The sequence below is a fragment of the Tursiops truncatus genome, chromosome 16, assembly GCF_011762595.2.
Source record: "Tursiops truncatus isolate mTurTru1 chromosome 16, mTurTru1.mat.Y, whole genome shotgun sequence".
NCBI lineage: Eukaryota > Metazoa > Chordata > Mammalia > Artiodactyla > Delphinidae > Tursiops > Tursiops truncatus.
The window spans coordinates 10,518,385-10,527,725 of NC_047049.1; the positions used below are offsets into that span (position 1 = coordinate 10,518,385).

Below are 9,341 nucleotides of genomic sequence, written 5' to 3' on the forward strand. Positions count from 1 at the left end.
CCCCTTAGCAGAGTTATGAGCAGGAAGTGTGTTTTGCAATTCCAGAAGTTGCTTGGTAAGCATTTTGCATCCTTAAGACACCATGATAATCTAGCATGTACTCCGGGTGGCATGTAAGGTGGAGTTCACTGTCAGAACCTGCTTTTGGAATCTGCAAAAACTTTCAGCCTTAGACATTCCAGAAATAATTTTTAAATTCCTTGGATGGCTGAGGAATCAGTCACGAATCTACTTCTTTCTTTTCAACAAACTGAATTCCCAGAAACCAGCTGTCCTAACATGGGGTTAATTTTCATTTCCTTTACTGTACTTTCAACTAAGTGGTTGTGAGACTTGGAATAACGAACAAGCCAGGAAGCTCCTCCAGATGGTCTTAAAGCTTCAGTGGCCCCCAGGCTCCAAGCCATTGCTGGTATGCGGTGGACAGTCATATCACATGATGAACAGACAGATATCGACTTGAAATTGACTGTCAGGGAAGCAACAGTGCTTAGGGTGAAAGGAAATCAATTTTGAGAGCTCCCAAAAATGCCAAACTACAAAAAAAAAAAAAAACAAAACAAGAAAACTGTAAGTGAGCTGCTGCTTTCTTTGCACTTTAGTCCAAGCTGGAGGAAGGAGGGGTCCTAGTACTTCTCGAAGAAATTACTTCTCATCAGAGTTTTCCATCAATCATGCTGCCTGCAGTCAGAAGCCCGGCTGCAGTGGAGGAGGACAAAGTCTGCCTGAAACAGAGAATCTTACAACTTGGGAATGTGCCCTCGGAGCTATGGATGCCAGTAACAATCGTCCTTCACATTTACAAAGCCTGGTTTGGTTTGCAGAGAGCAGCCTGGAACACTCCATCATTTAAAATGTAATCTGGGGAGCTGGGTTTGATGGAATCGCTGGTAAATGAATGGACATCCAAAGAGGGGGATTGTGTATGAATGGACATCTAAAGAGGGGGACTGTGTGCCTCTGCCCTTCTGAGGGAGAGATGCAGAGAGCTGAGGCGTCTGAAATGTGGGTGGATTAGACACATTAGCGGCTTCTGCTCCAAGGCGCAGTGTAAGTGGGATTTGCCTGTTATTTCCATCACTGTCTGCTGGAGGCCACTTAGCTTTTAGCTGGAAGAGGATTTTCACCAGGTAGGAGCTGGTGCTTCACTGCAGGGCTTTCTGAGGTCACCAGGTAAAGCTGGGAGCAGCTGCACGGCAGGCTTCCTGCTCTAAGTCCCATGCAATCCCACTGCCCTAAAAGCAAAGCGTGCCCACAGGCGGACACTAAACACACTTGGAGCCAAATGCTGGCTGCCATCTGCGTATTTTTACAGTGATTCAGTAGTGGATTCGCCGTGGGTCCTCACCACTGAGGGAGGTTGGCTTCCCATCCCCACCCCACCCAGCCTGCAGAGTGTGTAGTGGGGCGTGAGTTCTTCCTAAAGCAGGCGGGAAGCACAGAACGGCATATTAGACCTGGGTAGTAAGACAGGCCTGATGTGGCTGCCAGAGACTCAGTGGGTCCTTTTCTTCACCAGCAGAAATGCAGAGTTCCCAGAGCAAAGGACATTAATCCACCAGAAGCAGTCACCCTGCAGGACATTAGCCTAGCTTCCTGAATCCTCTCCTGAAAAGATGTGTGGAAGACACAGAAAGAAAAGAGTAGGTATTATAAGGCTATCTTCTCTTCTTATGGCTAATATATATGTTTATCTGGTCTTATTTCTTCTGTTTTATCTTACAGCTAAAGGAAGCTCACCGTGGAAAAGTTTAAAAAAATACAGAAAAGTCAAAAGGGAAGAAGAATCTGCTACGCTGCTCCTTATAGAAAACACAGCTGGATTTCATTTCTGTCTTTTCTCTCCATATTTATATTTTATATAAACATTATATTTATATCCTGTTTTTCTCTATGTGCATATGTTTATATATTTCAGAAATGCTCTCATAGGACACATGCTCATTTAACCTTGCTCTTTACAGTTTATAAATCTTGAGTATCTCTCCATGTCATTAACTTTAACGTAACGTACAAAGCTGGATGATATCTTAAGAGATTAATTTCTTTTTCTCCTCCCTATATTTCCCCATCCTTTCCTCCCTACCCTGGTCCCCCCGCCACCCTTAAAGCAGAGAGAAAGCTCTGTGTTTCATCCCAGTAAGAGTCTGCAGCCAGAGAGAAAGAAGTTACCATCAAAAATCTCCTGTCCTGGAATTTGTTTCTGAAGATCTCAGCCCTCTGAAGGTGATAATTGAGATGAGTCAGAGGGACACATCAGGTGAAAGGAGAGTCAGGGAGAGAACAACAGAGAGAGGAAGGGGTGGGTATTAAGAGGCCTTTGGGACCTGTGGGAGCAGAGCCTGAGGAGGTGGCCAGAGCTGAGAGGGAATGGTCTTATGATGTGTTCAAAAAGACAGAACCTGGAGACAGGCTCCCAGCATCAGCAAAGAGACCTCATCCCTGGGTGGACCAAGGTCAGTCAGGAGCCTCTCAGCTGAGGGGGCCAGTGTTCAGGGTAGAGGATGCTCAGTGGTCACCGGTGTGAAAAGACGATTGTAATTACAGCCATCACCCTCCCGTTACCTCACCAGCCATGGCACTGAAGACGAGCCGGAGCTTCACCATGACCAGGGGGCAGAGTGGGCGGAGTCTTCAAAACAACTGAGGGACTTGAATCCAAAATTTAGGTTGAGTTAGAGTCAATAAAGGAAACGAGAATTCCTGGAGAGCTGGACTTTGAAAGCAGAGTCAGGCTCATTCTATGTACTTAACCCACCCATCCCATAATGTTCAGCACAAAGTGTAATTTTAATTTTCCCACCATTTGATCTCCTTAGTCTTAACTTTTGTTATCTAATTAATTTCTTTATAAAATTTCTGGGACAAAGTGAGAGAGTGGCATGCACATATATACACTACCAAATGTAAAATAGCTAGCTAGTGGGAAGCAGCCTCATAGCACAGGGAGATCAGCTCAGTGGTGGGATAGGGAGGGAGACGCAAGAGGGAGGGGATATGGGGATATATGTATACGTATAGCTCATTCACTTTGATATATTGTATAGCTGATTCACTTTGATATATGTATACGTATAGCTGATTCACTGCGCCACCAGGGCAGCCCTGAAATTTTATTTTAAATGTAACTGAGGGAGGGAGGGAGACATGATATTCAGAGAAACCAAACGAGTAGTATTTTGGGTAAAATGAAACACTTTGTAATGTGATGAATCAGATCATCTGTTGCATAAGTTAATATCTTTGCAACTGTCCATTTTCTCATTATGGGGCATGTGCTCACGTGGCCAGAGCTAAGGGGAGGAATGGCATCTGTCCTCGCCCTGGGGCCTTTCCTTAATGAGGCAGAGATATGAATACTCAAGAGAGTATTTATTCTTTCAATGAACTTTAGTAATAAATCTACCTACAACTTCTCACATCTCACTGGTTAGAACTGTGGCAGATGGCAAGGGAAGCAGGGAGATATCACTTTCTGGAGCATACACCGTCACACCCAATTCAATCAGTTGTTCTTGAAGCAGAAGGATACTGAGAACCTAGCTAGAAGTCCACGCCAGAGAGAAAGAGAAGGCAGGATTACGGGAAACCAGAGCACAGACTTGGGAGAAGGCACAGTGACAAGATGGCAGGCAGAGGGTCTGGGGTGTTAGGGCAGGAAGAACTCCTCGACCATCTGCCCTGGGTGCCAGCACTGAAGTGGAAGCCCTTGGCTGGCTCTGCCTGTCCTGGCATCACTTAGCTCAAGATGTGGAGGCTGGGAAGAGTCCAAGTAGCCAAGTGCAGATAAGGAGGCTGCTCCAGGCTTAGACAGACAGCACTTCACGGGCCCACCAGAGTAGGTCTACATGAGTGTGGAGGGGAAAGCCTTCCTCCTCCAAAAAAATCCATGGTACCATTAGGAAGGATGAGGATGCCAAGAGGCCAGAAACCCCAAATATTCACCCGCATTGTACACCTGTTTTGCCGGTGCCTTGGGGTTGGAGGGTGTGTGTTTGTGCTCTGACTGTTGCATGGGGGAGTCTATTGGGGGAGCCAAGACCCTTCTTCTTAGGAGGTCAGCAGGGTTGTAGTTCCTGCCCTGTGGTGCTGCTCTCAGGTGGGTTGAATTGAATGGACTCAAACTGAATTTAATTGAGGACTACTGATTTCAAAAAGAGGCAAAGCAAATACATTGTAGCATCTATCTGTGTGGTCAGTGGACAACTGCATCAGAATCACCTGGAAGTCTTGTTTAAAAATATTCATTTAGGGGCTTCCCTGGTGGCGCAGTGGTTGAGAGTCCGCCTGCCGATGCAGGGGATACGGGTTCGTGCCCCCGTCCGGGAAGATCCCACATGCCGCAGAGCGGCTGGGCCCGTGAGCCATGGCCGCTGAGCCTGCGCGTCTGGAGCCTGTGCTCCGCAACGGGAGAGGCCACAGCAGTGAGAGGCCCGCGTACCGCAAAAAAAACCCACAAAAAACCCCAACCACATTCATTTATTTATTCATTCATTGAACAAACATATTGATTTCATGTATGTGACAGGCATAGTGTGAGGAGCTGAGAACAAAACAGTAAACAAGGCAGACATCATCCCTGACCTACTGGAATATTCAGTTTAGTGAGGAAAATGGTAAAAAGTAAAAGCTGTCATAATCAAAAAGTAAATAAAGCAATTGCACATTGTGATGTTGCTGTGAAAGAAGCAAATCCCGGTGGTGACCACAAGGGACAGAAATCTACAGGCTGTCTTCTATTTTCCAGGCACCAAGGCACCTGTTAAGCCCTGGGGAAGGGAATGATCTTAACACAAACCGAGATCACTTATCTCACCACCATGGATCCCTTAGAGTCAATGTTAATTTGATTTAGAAAACTAAAGGGACCTTTTTTTTTAACATGATACATAAACTTCCCATGTTTATCTCTTCTCACTAAATCCCACTAAACTCACTAAATTGCTGGTAGTAAAGCCACAAGTCCTGAGAGACTGGGAAAGAGGAAGTAGCTGTTGAAAGATTTCAGTGCGTTTTTGGAAGATAGAATGCAGATGAAATAATGATAGCAGAGGGCGGGAAGTTACCACCTGTGTGTGTATGTTTCAGGGAAGACGTAGAGAGAGGGGAGGATGCTCATGACACGAGAGTCAGATCATCCTACAGAACCTCAAGGAGCTCAAGCTTGGCACCACAGGCTATGGGAAGCAGAGGGAGGACGTGGATCCAAAAGGGGGTGGTTGGTTGCCTTTGCACATTGCAATTGTCCCCACACCTACCACCACAACCTCCTCTCTGTCATCTCACACAGCCACAAACTAGCTCCACCTGTCTTCCTTCTATAGAAAATGGGCTGCTTAGTATTTGGAGAAATGTATCCAGAAATCTCCAAGCTCAGGCACATCAGGAGGGAAGGAAGGAAGCATAGGGATAAAAATAGGATGGAGTAAGTTAAGTCAAGGTCTGCATTCTGAATATTGGAATTCCCAGCCCGCCTGCCAAATTCTGCTCCCCTGACCCTAAATCAAAATATATACTCTCCTAAGCTGGAGATTGGCGTATTAATTTAAGAAAACACTTACTAGTCCCAGAGAAAACACTTTAACATACCACCATTCTGAGTTCCCCCAGGGATAGCGGACGGATCACCCACATTGGAACCTACAAATTAATCAGCCCTCTGCCCCCAATCTAAGGCAAACAGAGATCTAAGTGAGTGTTTTTAGAGCTTATCCCTTAAGAAAAGGTGGGAGAATAGCAATTTGAGAAAAATGAAAGATGAAAGAAAACAATCTGAGAAAAATGAAGGTGGAAGGAAACAGAGATGAAGCGGAAACAAGAGAAAAAAAATTTAGTTGAAGTATACTTGATTTAGGAAAGCTGTGGGTTTTTTTAAAATTACAGTTATTACTTTACTGTCCTCAGGGAGATGAAGAAGCTATCCTACCGATAAAGCAGAATAAATTGCTTTTAGAAAATAACAAATAGAAAATGAGATAAAACTCTTAAAAATACAATTAACCTAAATTTCAAAAAAAATCTGAGAAGGGTTTGAAGACAGTTTTAAAGAATAACCCAGAAGTCACCTAGGAAAATAAAACCAAAATATGAATAAAGGAAGAGAGAGGAAATGCAACGAGAGGATATATCTGTGAGGGTCTATGCAATAGGAGTTCTATTAAGAGTGAGGTCAGAGAAAACAGACAGGAAGAAATCATTAAGGAAATAACACAAGAAAATTTCTCAGAACTAAATTTGGGTCTCCTGACTGCAAAGGTTTGTTGAGTGTCCAGGCCTATAGACAGCACAACACCCATAACAAGGCTCATCATGATGATATTTCTGAATACTAGAATAAAAAGAAAACCCTAAAAACATCCAGGGAGGAAAAATAACAGTCTGTATGCAAAGAAGCAGGAGTCAGAATGTTATCAGACTTTCCAGTAGCAATACTGGGTGCTAGACAATGGTGAGAAATTCCTTTAAAAGATGATGAGGGAAGATTATTTTCAGCCTATAATTCTACACTGACTCAAGGTTGAATGTAGAATAAAAACTTTTTTTGATGTGTAAGGATTCAAAGATTTACCCAAAGTGCACATTTCTTTAGAAAGCTGCTAGAGAATGTGCTTTCACAAAATGAGAGAGCAAACCAAAGAAAACATTGGAAGCAGAAATTCCAGTCCAGGGGAAGGTGAAGGGCAGTCTAGGGACAACCGGACAGAGTCCTAGAGAACAATACATGGACATTGGGACAAGAACATAGAGAGTTGTGGAAAAATGTCCCCAGCAAAAACTGGGACTGACAGATTTTTGTTAGGGACTGAATGCTTTTGTCCCCTCCCCCAAATGTCATATGTTGAAGTCCTAGACTCCAATGCAATGGCATTAGGAGGTGGGGGCCTTCAGGAGTTGTTTGAGTCATGAGGATGGAGCTCTCATGAATGGGATTAGTGCCCTTATAAAGGGACCCCAAAGGAGCTCTTTCACCCTCTCTCTGCCATGTGAGGACACCATGAGAAGTCAGCAGTCTGTAACTTGAAAGAGGACCTTCACCAGAATTGGATCATCCTGACACCTGTCTCAGACTTCCAGCCTCCAGAACTATGAGAAATAAATTTCTGTTGTTTATAAGCCACCAGTCTCTGATACTTTGTTATAGCAGCTCAAACTGACTAAGACAATTATCCAATGTGTATGGGTATTTTTTTTTTTAATATGACACACCGTTAGGTGAATTTAGGAGTGAATTGGCAATCAAATAATAGAAAATTATGCAAATTATCAACTCCAAGGAAGACAGAACTCTATGCAAGAGAGTAAACAGTCATCATGTCATTACTTGGTGCAGTAGTAAGCAATGTAGACGATCACAATTTAGGCATTTTAAATATATGATATTTACCAGGAAGTGTGAAACAATTCTATTGGGACAACTGGAGGTGGTGAATTGCTAGTGATGGTAAAAGAGCTAATAGTCAATTACTACAGTAGAAAGTCAGTAAGTATTGCCTAACACAGATAACTGAGGAAATAGTACTGTAAATAAATTCCTGAATGTCATATCATTTAAATGAATTGCAGGCTTAACTTTTTGGTAAGTGTCATCACCTGAAAAAGATAGCTGATGTTAAATTTGTATTCAATACCTTTAAGCAGTAATTGCAAAATGTCAAATTGTGCTTTATTACCATCCCAACTTTCAAGAGCCAGAGAATATTGACCACCACTACTTTCCTGAGTTGAAGTGGTGAAATCTAATTTTGCTAGTATTATGGAACAATTTACCAAGTGTGTGATAACTATGAAATGGAGATTTTATATTGTCCCCCAAACCAATTTTGCTTTGCCCTATTTGTGTTTCTGGGTCTAATTTAAAAGGTTTTAAGTACTGAATCACCCCGTACTATTTCCAGTTCCTATAATATTAAGAAACAGGAGTATATACTTGACTCCCATTTTCCATTTGTTAATTTTTTTTATCGTGAGAAAGTCACACAATCAGAATGAGGATAGACTGAACATTAAGATTCAGTAGACTCATTTTCTAGAGAAAGGTTGTTGAATAGAAAGAGGAAATAGAGTAAAATTCACCCTGAGATAGCAAACGATCCAGTGCTAACTCTTTCCTCTGGCTGGTTTACTTTTGCAGTCATCGTTCTAGATGCTTTGGCCTAAAGGATCTTGTATGTAATTTAAACACATCCTCTGTTCTTGGAACTGAGATAACTAATTTTGTATCTTCCATTTTGCAAGCAAAGTAGAGGAAGCTCTGGATGGAAATGAGGTGAATGTTTAGGCAAATATATAATTGCTCAGTTAGAAACACCTTCATGCAGAAAGATAAATCAACGTAACTCATTTTGGTGGCATCTTCTTGAGCTAAATACATTTCAAAGTAGGGACAGGATACAATGCAAGCTCTGAAACTGAAATGCAGAGATGAATTTATATCAAAATCATTTTCTCTCCATTCCTCTAAAATAGGAAGCGGCTGCCCAGAACAGACCAGGAGGCCTTTCCCACAGAGCTGATGCAAATAGAAAAATTCAACACTTCACCTTGGTATTCTGTTGCCAACTCTGACAAGAGGAGAAAAATCTACATTATATCCTAGACCTACCTGCATGAGGACTGCACCAGGTTATCATTTCCTTGTTACATTTTTGGAGATTTAATTATCATTTTAACTTTTTTCTCCCACTGGGGAAAGGACTTTGTTAATTAAATGTTCTAATGGACTAAATGAAAAGTTTTAATGAAACTAAAATAAAACTATCTTGATTTAGGACTACTTTATTTAATGAAAATAAAATAAAACTAAAGTTCAGCTAAAAGTTTTAATGAAAATAACAACTGAAAAACATTTGGGGTTGGGGAGGGATATTTGTCAAAGGCAGGGAAGACCTATGGACAAAGAAAATACTTTTGGCAAAGTCTGAATGCCCTCATATGAACTCAGTGAAAAGGAAAATGGTAATTATTTTACTGCCATTATTGTATTTTTTGGTTGAGAAAAAGTGAATTGCTGAATTTTTGTTCCTGTAATTCAGGAGATGGTTGCCAGCTGACAGGTATTAAGTCTGTAGGTAGCAATCTCAGTCTGGCTAAATTCTGTTGGATATTTGCCACTGAAAATATTGACTATAAAATATACTACATCAAAGTTGAATAAAAACATCCATCAGTATTTTAGACAGGCATGTTACTGATAGCTTTCGTTTTGGAAAGACCTTGGCCCGAACCCTAGGAGAAACACTGCCACCCGTGATAAAACAAGGAAGGATTTGACCACGTTGCCTCTCAGTGTCCCAAAAAGCCAGGTGCCCAAGCACAAAATACCATGCTGCTGTCTGCTCCGG

General features: G+C 42.2%; 1 long non-coding RNA gene across 1 annotated transcript; it reads left to right on the top strand.

Moving 5' to 3' along the window:
• The first annotated feature begins 380 nt into the window (after positions 1 to 380).
• Positions 381 to 1,886, top strand: LOC141276731 (uncharacterized). Its single transcript, XR_012326720.1, has 3 exons — positions 381 to 856; positions 1,520 to 1,643; positions 1,726 to 1,886. It is a non-coding gene; the product is annotated as an uncharacterized lncRNA (long non-coding RNA).
• The last annotated feature ends 7,455 nt before the right edge of the window (positions 1,887 to 9,341 follow it).